The sequence below is a fragment of the Podarcis pityusensis genome, assembly GCF_964106645.2.
Source record: "Podarcis pityusensis genome assembly, chromosome: Z".
Taxonomy (NCBI): domain Eukaryota; kingdom Metazoa; phylum Chordata; class Lepidosauria; order Squamata; family Lacertidae; genus Podarcis; species Podarcis pityusensis.
Window position 1 is genome coordinate 10,883,639 of NC_138044.1, and position 15,540 is coordinate 10,899,178.

Genomic DNA, 15,540 nt, shown 5'->3' on the forward strand with positions numbered 1-15,540 from the left:
TGAAACACAGTGACAAAAGAGTATTTTTTCAAGCAGCACAATACTGACATGTGGAATTCAGCATTCCTTTTACATAATCCTATATGCACTTGCCTAGAGTAAGCTCCACTGGATACAATAGGACTTCTGAGTAAACATGCATAGTGTGGCACAGTAAAAACAGGTTAGACAAATTAATGGAGAATAAGTCTCTCAACGGCTATTAGACATGACACCGAAACAAAGTACCTCCATGTTCACAAGTGGAGGTAAAGTAATCAGGGGATAAGTGCTTCTATTACGTCCTGTCTGTGATCTTCCTGCAGGCATCTGATTGGCCTCTGTTGAACACAGAGGCCTGGACTTGATGGACTGACACACTCAGAAGGTAATGGACCAACCTTAACAACAGTGCCTTCTCAGTATCTCCCTATTGTTCTGCAATTGCCGACAGTGGCAATAGGCAGAATCTAATATGACTCCCACATATGCAGGATCAGTTATTATTTGGGACAGATTATAGCTACCAAGGAAACTACAAACTTATGAAGTTGTCAAAAAACTTGACTCCACATATAATCTTTAAGCCTCAATAGATAGGTCTGTCTCCCATTTTGGGGAGTTTTGGCTTTTTTACTATTTCCAAATTAGAGATAATGTTATATATCATACATAATACTCCTCATGTTTGGTCACCTGACAATAAGTTTTTAAACATAGTATACTCTGTTAGGGATCTGTGTTGTGCCAGTGAATGGTTTAACAACTGCTTTATCTGAAGATACTAAAGAAATGACATCTGGCTTCACTCATATCACATTTGATTTACTAACTTTTAATATATTTTTGATTTCAATATCCAAAACTGCACATTGTTCAGTAGTTCTTTCTTTTCAAATTCTGCATTACGATAAATTGCTGTCCATGGTGACATTATCTGTTGCCAGCTACAGTCACTTTTGGACAGAGATGACTTGGCCACTCTGCTGGTAACTTCCAGGCTGGATTATTGCAGTGTGCTTTACATGGGGCTGCCCCTGAGGATGACTCAGAAACTTCAACTGGTCCAAAATACAGAGGCCAGTACTGGCCAAGATTCCATTTGGAATTCATATAATCCTTGTTTTAAAACAGCTGCACAGGTTGCCGGTTCACTTCCAGGCAAATTCAAGATTCTCACATTAATATTAGCATTTAAACCCCTAAGCAATTAAGGCCACAGATACCTGAACGACTGTCTCCTCCCCTACAAACCCTCTTGGGTTGAGGTCGGGAGAGGGGGCTCTCTTGCTAGTTCCACCATCCTTGGAAATTGGAGTAGGTAGTGACATGAGAGAGGGCATTCTCTGTGGAAGCCCCTAAATTGAATATGCACTTTTTTATCCTGCATTTTAACTCTTGTGATATCTATATGGGGGGGGGGGGCATTCTTCTGATTTTAGCTGTTTTTAGTGTTTTGTTTTGTTTTATTGCAACCCACCCCGGGACTTTTATGATGAAGGATGAGTAAGAACACTTAAAAACATGATAGTATATTTTCCCCCACCTTTGCATTAAGCAGCAGCAATTATCTGAGGTGTATCTGATACAAACTCCTGAACATCATCAGGGTGGTGTTGCATTTATTTGTCTGCCTCCAAGCTCCAGTAATGCCCCCCATAGCGTCCTCTGCTAATGACTGCCTCATTCAGCCATCTCCCATAGTAACTGTTTGTCCCCTAGGTCATGAAACCAAGTCCCAGAGATATCAATTAAAAAAGAATTCATAATATTACCATAACAACCATAAACAAAAAACAAACATCAGAAAAAGGACAGCAGAAGTAGTAGTTTTAAACAAGTACATACATGACTCAAATCACTGTTTCTGTGTAATGTAATTTATGTAACTAAGTCCCTTTATAAATGTTCCCTGTACTTTCAGGTCTTACTTTGTAAAATGAAAGAAGCCAGAATCACATGCCATTCCTCTTAATCACATGTGTGTAAAGGTGGCTATATGATGACACAATGCCCTGGAACATCCTCAGAGGTAAACCACTCTCCGGTTAGCAAACAGAAGCAACTATAGAAACATGGGAGATTCAGATTCAATGGCACAACATTGTCTTCTGAAACAGATGATCCACATATTCTAATGTTCTTATTTAGGTAAAGGTAAAGGTACCCCTGCCCGTACGGGCCAGTCGTGTCCGACTCTAGGGTTGCGCGCTCATCTCGCTCAAGAGGCCGTGAGCCGGCGCCGTCCGAAGACACTTCCGGGTCACGTGGCCAGCGTGACGAAGCTGCAGCTGGTGAGCCAGCACCAGCGCAGCACACGGAAACGCCGTTTACCTTCCCGCTATAAAGCGGTACCTATTTATCTACTTGCACTTAAGGGTGCTTTCGAACTGCTAGGTGGGCAGGAGCTGGGATCGAACGACGGGAGCTCACCCCGCCGCGGGGATTTGAACCGCCAACCATGCGATCAGCAAGTCCTAGGCACTGAGGTTTTACCCACAGCGCCACCCGCGTCCCTGGAATGTTCTTATTTACATAGAGCTAAATATCCTAATACTATTATTTCTGTAGTGGCATCAATGTACATGACACTTTGTAGAGTATTAAAAGCAACTTCCAATCTTACGTTTAACGTAGAGAAGGGAGGAAAGGGAAGCAAGGATAGGAAGGGAAAGAACACTTTAGGCTTCATTTCAGGATCGGGACTAAGAGATTGCGGCTTCAGGGAAAAGTTGGGATTTGAAGAACCATTTGAAGAGGAGGGAAGGCGTGGCATGACAAAGGCTTATGGGAGGCATAAGGAGCAACATGAGACCAAAGGTGGAGTTTTTCCTCCAGTGCTTTGAATGCAAATACAGTGGTACCTCGGGTTACATACGCTTCAGGTTACAGACTCTGCTAACCCAGAAATAGTACCTCGGGTTAAGAACTTTGCTTCAGGATGAGAACAGAAATCGTGCTCCAGTGGCGGGGCGGCAGCAGGAGGCCCCATTACCTAAAGTGGTGCTTCAGGTTAAGAACAGTTTCAGGTTAAGAACAGACCTCCGGAACGAATGAAGTTCTTAACCCGAGGTACCACTGTAGAAATAAAAGAAGAAATGAAAACTGTTTTCTGTTGAAAGGAAAAAATTGTTCCAATTTAAATATTATGCATTTTCTTTCAAGAGGAAGTTGTTTTATTTAAAGCACTGGAGGAAACACTTTGAAGACAAGCTGCTTTTTCTGCAGAGGAGTTTAGGAAAGGGTCTCCTTGTAACCAATGACCATCTGATCAGTGGTTATAGGGAGTCTCCTCAAAGGTGTGGTCTGTGTGGCTCCTCAGGCCTTTGCAAGATCTCGTGAGGCCTTCTCAGAGCCCAGTAAGCAAGTATGAGAGGTTTGTCATTTAATTTGTGCAATATAAGCTGGATGGCCTCCAAGCATATAAAGGTGCGATAGTGCCAATCCAACTTTATGTGTCTGAATCCCTCCTACAAAATACAGTCTGGAGGTACTCTTTATAACACAAAACTGCCAGGACGGCTCTAACATAGTGGTAACAAAACTATACAAAACCACCTTTTGTTACTGTCTGAAAGCAGCACTGCTACTAGCAATGTGCTTCTTTGACTCTTGTAACAGGCACACTGTAATTGGCACACTTAAGCACTAGGGCACAGCGTGATAATACCCACCCACCCCCCTTTTCCAAGAGAGAAGTAATTACAGTGCGTTGATAGAAAAAACAGAAAGGACAAAAAATGCTTTGGCTCTAATAGACTTTATTCATTACAACCTTTTCCACATCATTTTGCAATGTTGCAGTGTACTAAATCAAACACAGAACACCAAGAAAGAGCAACTTATCAATTTACCATTGACTGGTAAAACCCCCAAAGCACTGCGTCAGCAGACTGCAAAACCAGAGGCACCATTTTCAAAAGGTTAGCTCAGAGTCAGAAGGGGAAGCCAAAAAGTCTGTGGGTTTTTTGGTTTGCAGAAATTTGGATGAAGCTTTCCGTGAATGAAGGGGCAGGAAAACTTTTCTGCTGAGATGAATCAACAGACTGGTTAGTCTTGGTAGGGCTTGTGGTATGTTAATGGTAAACTGAGGGTGGATTTTTGCCAAACCAATAAAATTGTTACATCTAATACAAAATGCCACCCCAGTGGTCAAATGAATGGGATCAGTCAGAGGAAAGTGTAAAGAAGAAATTCTGACCAGATTCCTTGCTTTAATCTAGGGCCATCTGGCTAGAAGACAGTACTGGTCAAGAGAAGCACTACACATTTGAATATGTAATAAGATGACCAATTCCAAAAACCTACAGGAATTTTTTAAAGTATAATATTTAAAATAATTTTAAATGCTTATAAGAATCCAGAGCATATTGTTTAGCATAAAATTATATCTCCTGTTCATTAAGTATTTTAATCAAAAGGAGATCTTCTTAAAATTAAAGCTTTTGCTGCAAGTTATTGTCTGCATTGTTTGTATTATATTTTATGACATGTTCTGAGGGCATGTATTGAGAAGACAACAGGACATATGTAGCTTTGCAACTAAGAATTGTTGATCACTGGGCAATCTGTTGACTTCCAGGGGATTTGCTGAACACTTACCTGGGACAACCAACAAAGATGCACATATTTCAACTGCTCTCTGATATATTGGTTGCAGGACACTAGGTCAGGTCCTAGCATGGCATAAATATACTAGATATACTAAATATGCTTTATGAGGCAGCTGCATTGCAGAAATACTTTAACTTGTCCCAAGTTTAAAGGCTTATGAAGGAACCTTACACATGGATATCTTCTACAAAGGAGTTTCATTTCATCTTTTTGAAAATCAAAAAATCCATCACTTCCTGGAGCAAATTCAGAGTATCTGTTTCATCTACCCTATGAATTTAAGATTAGCTCACCTGTCACGGCATTCCTATAGAAAGCCATAGGAGTTATATAGTTCTAAGGGAGCTACAGTTAGAATACAGTTAGAGTTAAATAGTTAAAGCGTTCTGTGGAGGTGCCACGACAATTAAAGCAATATCAAGTCAGCTTTTAAAAAGGCGTATCTGTGGCCCTGACTCTTCATTCAGCTCTTTCCCAGTGAGGTTTACTTTTTGCAGCCTCGGGCCACTACTGAATTAGAAATCCAATGCAAGGATGGAAAATTACAGGGCTAAAAGTAAATGTTTTATGAGATGAGGTCTTTACATTTAAGCTCATGATTTTAAATAAATACATAGAATTACTTCAGCTGTTGAGATCTTTTGGATATGAGATCAGAAGATGCTTTTGGAAGGTCAGACAAGTAGTCATTAGAGAAACCATATAAGGGAGAGATAAGAGAATTATCTATTTTTAGAAAGCTAACTTTGCAGCTTCCATTGGAGTTCCTTTCATTAACTTCAAAATAAATAATCATTCCTTTATGGTTTTCCCTCCCAACCACTTACAGTCAGTGAATTTTGAGTGAAAAACTAATCTATAGGAATAATTTAAAACTTGACAACTTTTCATTCACTTCAATCCTTCTGGCCAACACATGTCTTTCAAGGAAAGAAGGCAATCAGTTAGACCAGAGCTTTCCAAACTGTGTGTCACGACACTTTAGCATGGTTGCTGCAGTGTGTAGGTGTGTCACCAAACACTCCCTGCATTCATCACAGGGCTGGAAAGGGGCTAGTTTTACCTCCAGTTTGTTAGTAAAACTGAATTACCATGTCATGAAATGATGCATGTCTAGAAAGTGTGTCACCAATGTGAAAAGTTTGGAAAGCTCTGAGTTAGATGGATATTTTGTACATGAGGGAAAACTACACCATTCAGTGGAAACTTCCAAAATGAAATTACAAATTGTATTGCTTTAAAAATAAACAAAACTATTAAGATACCAGAAGTTTGTGAAGCAGCATTTAGAACTACCTATGGCAAAGTGTAACATACACCTCAATGCTCCCATATTTGCATGCGAAATTAGGCAGATGTCAAATTTCTTCCCACTTTTACTAAGCTTTAGCTCAATCAAATTTATTCTGTTTTACACACACACACACACACACACACACACACACACACACCACACATTGCTATATTTTCACCCCACCTGTCACTTTTTTCCCAGGATGATAAGGAACCATTAGTGAACACTCTTTGAGTTTGGTCAGTCAACCAGTTACAAATTCACCTAACAGTTACCTCATCCAGCCCACATGGTAATCTTCTCTGCAAGAATATCATAGGGGACCTTTGTCAAAAGTCTTACTGAAATCAAGATACACTATGTCCACAGCATTCTCCTGATCTACCAGGCTTGTAACTCTATCAAAAAAAGAAATGATATTTGTTTGCATGACTTGTTTTAGGATCCAGATGATTCTTCTGCAAGTTATAACTGCTCCAAGAAGTCTATTCACATGTTAAGATAGCAATCAGAAAAAAGTTTACAGTATCTCATTTAAGTGCTATTTCCAAATTGTCCAAAATATAACATTCCATTTGAAAATATATAGCATAAAGTAGACCTGAAGCAGACAAGAGGAACAGGCATATATTACGGTTTAAAATTCAATTCCCTGAAGCAAGTGTTTTGCTTCAAAATAATGACTAATGTTTGACATGTTAAAACGCACAGATTTTACCAAGAAAATGTCATGGAAATCAACAGGATTATATAAAAAGCCTTTTAACACAGCAATATAAAAATAATACAGAATGCAGATTTCACAGCAGCTGTGTTGCTGGGGAAAATCAAAAACTTCTGAAGGTATGACTAGTAACATTCTTAACCAGAAAGATTCATTGATACGTGTATGTAAGGATTTTGAAAATATTAATACAGTTTGGGATAATGTATATTTCAGTTGATGGTTTAGTGATGTACACAAACATTTGGGCCCAGCTACACTTTCCCATAGGTCCATACCTCTTTGCCCTGTTTTCAATTTGGTCAGGGGCTGGATGTTCCCACTGGTATCATGGACTGGATGGATGAAGAGGAGTGGTGAGAGGCACCAGTTGGGGAAACACCTAGGGAAACCTCAGAGGAGGAAGACTCAGAGCCCTGGGAGTGGTGGCAGGACACTGAAGACCGGTCAGAGGGCAAAGGGACAGGGAGGAATGGTTGGAGGCTGAAGAGACAACAGGCTTTTGTGAGCAAGAAGAGCCAGGTGCAGAAAGCAGTTCAGACTCAGCAGATGAAGCAGAGGAGGAGGGGACAGAAGCTGCAGCAGCATCACAGGAGCTTCAAGCTCCTACTGTACTAAGCTCCCCTCCCCACTTGTCTCCAAGGACATAGAGGGCTATGCTTGTAGCAGAAGAAAGAGCACAGATTCCTCACCAGCATAATTTAAGGCTGCTTGAGAAATGTCTGGCTGAGGAGGAAACTTACAGGGAAGTAGATGGTGAAGACCTTCAGTCCTAGCAATTGCGTTGTAGGGCCAGTCCTGTCCAGAAGCCTTTCTGTGCTGTATGTTTTCTTGAATAAAGAGCTAACTTTTCTACTTGTCTCTGTGTCTTGATTGCTGACCTGCATCTGAACCAGCCCATATTTTACTTGGGGGAAGTCACCGAAACCCCCTATTTCCCCATTAATTCTTCCTATATTCAATAATCCACTTTTAATGTTGCCTCCACCTTCAGCTCTAACCATCTGTGGCAGAGAGTCAAAGGATCAGAAAACCAGAGAATCAGAACACTGGACAATCGGACAATCATTTGACATATACAAAAGGAACCAGGACCCTTTCAATATGTATTATTAAAGACAGAAAATAAAGCTACTATTGGAGCTATCACAACCAACTGAGCGGAAACACACACACATTTTACACACACATATTTCTCTTTTTTTGGTAGCACATATACAGTTTGGTCACAATTTTTATATGAGTGCTAAAAAGGGGAAAGAAAAATGAATATAAAAATTAAGCATACAGAAAAAACCAGAAGTATACAGCTCAATGCTGGAGAGACAACTGGAAAAATTATCCTGCAGGGGTAGTGGGGGGGGGGGAGAAAATGAGGTAGGAGCAGGCCACCTCCAACACAGTTCTTGGGAAAGCATGCAAAATTCCCTTCAGAAACTATTTTAGTTCAGAAGAGGGACAAATTTTTCTTTTGGCTTTCCATGGATTGATATTTGTTCCAATTCAGCAGTAAACTGTGGGTTTCCCCGGGGAAAGCAGCGTGACAAACCTCCCCCAACTTCTCAGAAAGGTGATAATAGATTGACACAAAATACTAGAAAACATGGGACAAACGAATGTGTGGATCGGCCCTTCAATGAACTGAATGGTAGAGAACTCTGAGTATAAAGGGTCTCTACTTAAAATAAGTTTTCTGGTTAAGACAAATGCATTCCACAATATTTACGCTCCCCCTGCTAAACAATTGTTCACATGCATTAATACGTGAGCTTGGTTTCTGATGCATGCACTAATCACTTGGTTTCTGCGCATACACTTATCTAGCTGCTGTAGTCACGTATAGGAAGAGACAGAGTATCTTCTTGGGGGTGTCACTGTTTATTATACCTAGTAAGAAGGCCTCTTTTGGGGGGGATGTACACCTAAACATCTATTTTAGTTCTACATAAATAATTTCCCAAATTTCTTTGGCCTGCTTACATAACCACTACATGTGTATGAAAGTCCCCTCTGTCTCTTGGCATCCTCAGCACATTCTGGATCCATTTTTGTACATATTTACAATCTTGCTTGGGGTTAGGTACCACCTATACGTATTTTTTTCCTTTATAGTATAACAAGCCAAGAAGTTCATTGTTGTCTTCCATAGTTTCTCCCATGCCTTCATTTCTATGTTTTGGCCTGTATTGATTTCCCCAATGAGTCACTGATGCCTTTATCATTTCATCTTTCGTCTTTTGTGCATCGAAGTGAATGTTTATATAACCTAGGCATTCATCTTTCCCTCACCCCCACCTTCAGGCTGAACGCACAAGACCTTTTCCAAATGAAGTCTAAGGAGTTCTGGATCAGTTCTGGCAAATACAATGGGAAAAGCAAGCGCTGAGGTAGGATGTCACATATCCTAATCATTGCAAAAGAAATAAGGTCTAGTTCAGTTTACGAACAATGGTCTGACTTTCAAATAATTCACAAAGGAAAGGAGCTTCCCCTGATAGAGTTGTTTTGTGGTTTTCCTCTAAATAGTTCACGAAACAGCTCGTCAGCAGAACATGCTTCAGTCAACACTGTCATCTGCATGCAATACTTTTTTCCTGTTAAAAGTTCACTGCTTCAGTCTTTAGAAACAAAACCACTGACATAAATGATTAGGCTATGGGTTGTTCTCATTATATGATTTTAGTTAATAATGTACCAGAGGATATCCAGTCCTTCCCAGTAAGGCACACTTTCCCGCTAAATACATAATGTAATGGTAATTCATGGGAATGTGAAAACATATTTCTGTTATATAAGGATGGGAATATAGGCCATTCTAGGTTTCAAGTGCTAGTGGTAAATTCTCACCAGGGCTAAACTTCAAAGAACTGTGGGAGAAATTCTCAAATGCTAATACAGACCTTAGACTATTATTATTATTCCGTGAACTATATCGCAGCACTGAAACCGGAGTTAGAGTGGGTGTAAGGGGATGCCTGTTGGAGGCATTCAAGACATCAAAAGATGTGAAACAAGGCTGCATACTGCCCCCCTTTAACTTTTATATAAATGGCATGATGCAGGTACAATCTCCCGCCCCAACAATTAAGAATAAAAAGATATATTGTCTGCTGTCTGCTGATGATGTGGTGCTCCTATCACTCTTCCGTTTGGAAGCTGACAGCTTTCAGTATATAGAGGGATATGAAGTTAAATCCAAAAGGCAAAGGCCAGGAAGAATAGGTGCATTCTTGGTGACCGCCTAAGGTTAAAAAAAGTTGGCCCCTGACACAGGTGAATGGGAGTGAATTCTAGGTTTGGGGTCATTACGGAGGAGGCTCTCTTGCAAGCCATCACCTCTCCGTTCCAAAGGAGATGGCACTATAAGAAGAGTCTTCTCTGCTGACTGTAAAAGGAGAGAATGCACTCTTGCAGATATTTGGGGTCCAAGTCATTGTAATTAAACATTGGCTTCTTTCATTTGTTTGGGTGAACTATATCATAGTGTAATCTGCATATCTCATATAAACAGGAAAATGCAAAGTCACATTTGTCAGCTGCTAATTTGTCTGCTGCTGTAAAAATAAAAACCCAATTCCTCTTGGTTTTTTCTCCATGAGAAGCATCTAGTTTGTTCTCCTAGCCAACTATCGTTATTAAAGGAGACATAAAACCTTAACTTCAGCTAGTAATAACTGCAGATTCATTACTTTTGAAGTGCAGTAAATAGAACAGTATTGCAAAATTTCTTTTGCACTTAGAATTCTCCCTTGAAGCAGCAACTTGAACAATAAGGAAATTGAAAGAAACAGACCAAGCAAAATATTGTAACATAGATTCCTGTGATCTATAACATGTGATAATGTTACGCATATAGCACAGCGTCTTCTTACAAATGGTTTACAAATTTGTGTTCCTTTTCTGAATGGAAATTTGTATCAGGATGCTGTGAAGAGAACACAATCTCAATCATGCTTATCCACTTGAGAAATTCTACCCTATAGACAATCCCAGTCTCAGATAAATCACATGTTTGATGAATCACTTGTTCCCTAAGCCCAGAGGCAAGTAAATTAAGCTTTGAACCTTTTGGAGTCTAAGCAATAATGGTTCTTGTTCATCAACAGGAAGTACTGAAAACAATGGTTTGAGAAAGGGAATTAAAGGCTGCATGAAAGCATAGTTGTTATTTTTATTGGCGTTTAGTTTTCCATTTATGAGATATGCTACATCTATTATATAGCTGTCCCAAGAATTTGGTCCTGCTAGTAAAAGCCAGCTGGAACCTTCCAGGCTTCTCTTATATTAATGAAGTTTGCCCTGAACACTGACACTCTAGGGTCAACCATTTATTAATATTGATTTTGTAAGATTTAACAATGACATATTTTTACTTATGGTTGTTGAGGCCACTTTAAAGGAGCAGTCTGGGCTGTTGTTTTGTCTTTAACCAATACTGGATTAATTTTGGATAGATGTTTAATTCAGCAAAACCATCACTGAACAGCTTCAATTAACAAGGGGTCACAGCATGGTCAGGAAAGGTTAACCTGGCGTTTCAATGGTCTGACTGGCATCCAGTTGACATTCAAGGTCCTGAACAAATAAGGCAAGGCTTTCACACAAAGATTCAGTTTGTAGTTATCAACACAAACTGGCCAGCTCAATAAGGTGCCTTCCGGATGTTGTGGACCCTGATTTGCATTAGCATCAGCCAGAATGGCCAGTGGGATGATAACTGTAGCACCAGGTTGGCTACTCCTGCCATACAGTAGCTAGCCATGAGTTCACTGCATTCATATATTACACACCAGTAGTTTCCTTCTAACAAATGGCTTTAATTTTTTTAAACTTCTTTACTGAACTACAAATGTAATTTGTGAACACTAGAGAAACACGGTAAGTACAGGATGATTCAAAATGAAGTATACAGTTTCCAGATGTTGTAAGACACTAAAAGGCAATGACATGGACCACAACTGCGAACCGTGAGGCAGATGTACTAATAAAGTTTGTGTTCCGCTACTGAGGGAAATGACGCAGGCGATAGTGCACGTGTCATGTGATAAGTCAGGCAAAATGGCTGCGTCTGCAATGGAGAAGGCGTTTTGTGTTCTTGAATTGAGCAAAACGGAATCTGTAACTGTTGTGCAGTTTAGACCGCAATTTGGAAAAAAAACCTCCAAGCAGAAAATGTATCTACGATTGGCATAAAAGATTTGAAACTATGGGCTGTTTGTGCAAACTTAGAAGTCCTGGACGACCGTGTATATCAGAAGAAGTCGTCAATAGTGTTTGCACCGCCATTCAATGAAGCCCGGGAAAATCAACATGTAGGGTGAGTTGCGTTTGGGTAGAACTGGATTACTGGTTTGATGTGTGCCATGTGACAAAGGGTACTCACATAGAACATCTGTGACTGTTTCTAAAAAAAACTTTAAACATTCTCCTGCAGGTAACATAAGATATATTACATTCTTCTTTTTTATAGTGTGTTTAAACTGTATGCCTCATTATGAATCACCCTGTATTTTTTGCAGCAGGGCTGGGAAACCTTCCAGAGCTGCATGATAGTGGTGGGCATGACTCAGTGGGCAGAGTAATGGATGCAATGCAACTTTGTATAATAGGCTACATTATAGCCACAAAGAATTCAGAGCTTTCTATAAACAAGCATCTCCACATACCCCGCTCCACCCAGGCAAGCCCCATCACCACAATTCAAGGACACATTCTATCCAGGCAACTGCACCTGAGGGCTGCTGTTCTGTCAGAGCAGAACCAGTGAACAGTCTGGTCTGGGGATAGTCCTGAAGGCCAGAAAGAGAAGCCCTGAGGGCTGCATTATGCACCGTGGCCTGAGACCACCACACCTGTTTCAGAGGGAATGATGATTACAGTGGTACCTCCGGAGCTCTATTCGCATCTAGAAGCAATCGTAACTAGCGAGGGCACATCTGGGCACGCGCACGTCGCTTTTTGCCGCTTCTGCGCATGTGCGTGACGTCATTTTGAGCGTCTGCGCATGTGCAAGCAGCGAAACCTGGAGGTAACGCGCTCCCCATAACCCCATGGGGTTGCCGCAGAGCACAACTCCAACACGCTCAACTCGAAGCGTATTCAACCCGAGGCATAACTGCATTTATGTATATATATATACACAGAGAGAATAATAATCATTTGAATGACAAGCCAAAAATTTCAACAAGCTGCAAAAGCAACAAACAATTCATAAAACCACAGGTATAAGGAACCTATGACCCTCCAACTGTTGCCAATCTACAGCTCCTATCAGCCACTTCTTTGCTACCAGTATCAATGACCAAGCTGGCTGGGGCAGAAGGGAACTGGAGTCCAAAAACAACTGAAAGCTACAGGTTTCTGGATCTTCTTTTTAAAAGCAGTCAATGCTGGGGCTTAACAGATTTCATCTGGAAAGGCTACATATAATCTCCACAGGCCCACGTATTGGCTCCATCAGGATTATTTGTGCTTTGTAGCCTAGACTTCAGATACAAACAAAATGAACCCAAATGCACGAGATTTATGGGGTGACAGGTTTTGCAATTTCACAAATTGTCAGTGAATTGTAATTTTTCAAAGATGAATAGTGATCAATCAAATGAAGCCTGCAAAATCACTTACCAGTGGTAGCAAGCAACTACTGAGGTACAGCCAAGTTCTACTAATATGAAATTTCCTCAGATAGTATTATAAACATTGGAAAGGTCACCAATATCCTTTCCTTTTTGGAAAAATGTACAGTTCCCTTACCTTGAACTGTTTTTCCACATTGAAATGCCTGACCAGAATACAGCCAGGAGTTCTTCATAGGTACACTTTGAGATTTTCCTTGTTCACAAGCCGAGAGGCACTTAAGAGCTATGGAGTTTAAGAATGGGGAAATAACGCCTCTCAAGCCCTCTAGTCACCACCAGCCAGCCTGCTGCTTAATATACCTATAGTGAGAACTCATGCGAATTAAACACATGGGTCAAGAATTTTAACTATAACAACAATTACCAACTGATCAAAGATTATCATGGCATCTCAGATTATTCTGTAATTTACATATGACTGAAGCATACATATTCATGCCAAAGATATGGTTTCCATTCTGAAAGAGATCTAGAAGAGTTTCCCCAGAAAGGAAACATACAGAAAAGAAAAACATCTCAAACCATCTCCCTATCTTTGCTTTCTAATTGGAAGCTTTGTGCAGGGTTTTATCCAGAGCCCTGCTGGACAATCCCATCAGCCCATCTAGTCTGGTATCCCATACTCACGGGGGTCAAGCCCGATGTTTATGAGGAGCCCACAAATAGGAGCTGAGTGCAACAGCAACTCTTCCCACTTGCAAATTTTAGCAACTGGTATTCAGAGGTATACTGCCTCTGACAGTGGAAGCAGAACATAACTACTGTGGTCATTAGCCATTGATAGTCTTAACCTCACTTTTATCCTGTTGTTGATTTTTATTGTATAATTGTCATGTTTAGAATGTATTGTATGATGTCTACACATTTTTTTTAAATAAGGTGTCTAGTAAGTGTAAGTATGAAATAAATTAAAGTTGAGTTTGAAAAGAGGGCCAGGTGGGCAAAGGGACCATCATCCAGAGAGGTTGTTGCATGCGATCTGCGGCAAACTAGAAGTCCACAGCCCACAAATTTTCACTGTAATCACCGCAATACAAATCAAAGTATTGCTGCTACAGATCAACACTGATCATTCAGGAAAGTAGGTATGAACTACCAACCTAAGGATTCAAAAAGCTTGGTACTTTCTTCAGTAAATCTTTCCCGCTTATTTTCAACCAAGTGCCTTTCAAAGACAGACAGATAAGGGAAACATTTTCCAGAACTGTACATTTTTTCAGTATGACAAATGTGCACTTAGAAGCATTGCTAACATAGTTCCATGCCTAAGGTTAATGTAAGCGTGTGAGGTGTGGAAATCAGTTAACAGTTTGAAATTGGTCCCAGAATTTGCATGACAAAGCAGGCAGCCACTAACATGCAATCTGAAGTACATTAAAAGCCAGCCGACTTCACATAGGGTCACAATGAATAGGTAAAGGACCCCTGGACAGTTAAGTCCAGCAAAAGACGACTATGGGGTGTAGCACTCATCTCACTTCAGGCAGAGGAGCCAGTGTTTATCCACAGACAGCTTTCTGGGTCATGTGAGACAGCGTAGCTGGGGGTGGGTTGCACTGGGCACCACTCACTTAGGATGGAATAAGAACCTAAAACACATATAGTCTATCATGCAAGCAATGCAATAATTCTTTCTACGGAAATTGTGTAGCAACTTGTACATAGTTGTAACAGGTAAATCTCATCCCCTGGGCCTGGACCAATAAGCAGGTTCTCTCAAGTTTTGAGACTACTGCTTCCCCTAGGGGCAGGAGTAGTTAAAAGCAGCCCCCTGGGCAAATTTGAAGGATAATTATGTTGCACTTCCAGGAAAATGAAGGGCATGTGGGTATGCAGGGAGAAACAGAGAGTTGAAAAGTGTGTGTGTGTGTGTGTGTGTGTGTGAGAGAGAGAGAGAGAGAGAGAGAATGCATGGGGGTGGGATGAGGGAGAAAGCACAGCCATCCAGCCCAATTACAATGAAAATAGTGAATGCTTAGCCATTAATCTCATTTCTAGGTATTATAATGCAAGTTCTACACTCAATTATAAAGAATGAGTCACAGTTATTCAGATCACACACACACACACACCACCCACTTTTATTTTTTAGGTGGGGGGTTAGTTAAAAATCTATTACATAATCCCAGAGAACTACACCCTGCCTTGAACAGCAGCGGCTAAAGCTGTATGAAGCATTCATATCTAAAGCCGTCTGTAGCTTTTCAGCATTGCTCTCTGACAAAGTCCAGGGAGGCAGTCTCCTGCACATTTAGATTTCTCCAAGCTGTGGAGAGCTGTGACATCACCGG

The 15,540-nt window shown here is 40.6% G+C and overlaps 1 protein-coding gene across 9 annotated transcripts in view; it reads right to left on the reverse strand.

Annotated features, from left to right (window-relative positions):
* The window catches only part of RALGPS1 (Ral GEF with PH domain and SH3 binding motif 1), a 224,589-nt gene that overhangs the window by 74,319 nt on the left and 134,730 nt on the right, over positions 1–15,540 (reverse strand). The window lies entirely within an intron of this gene.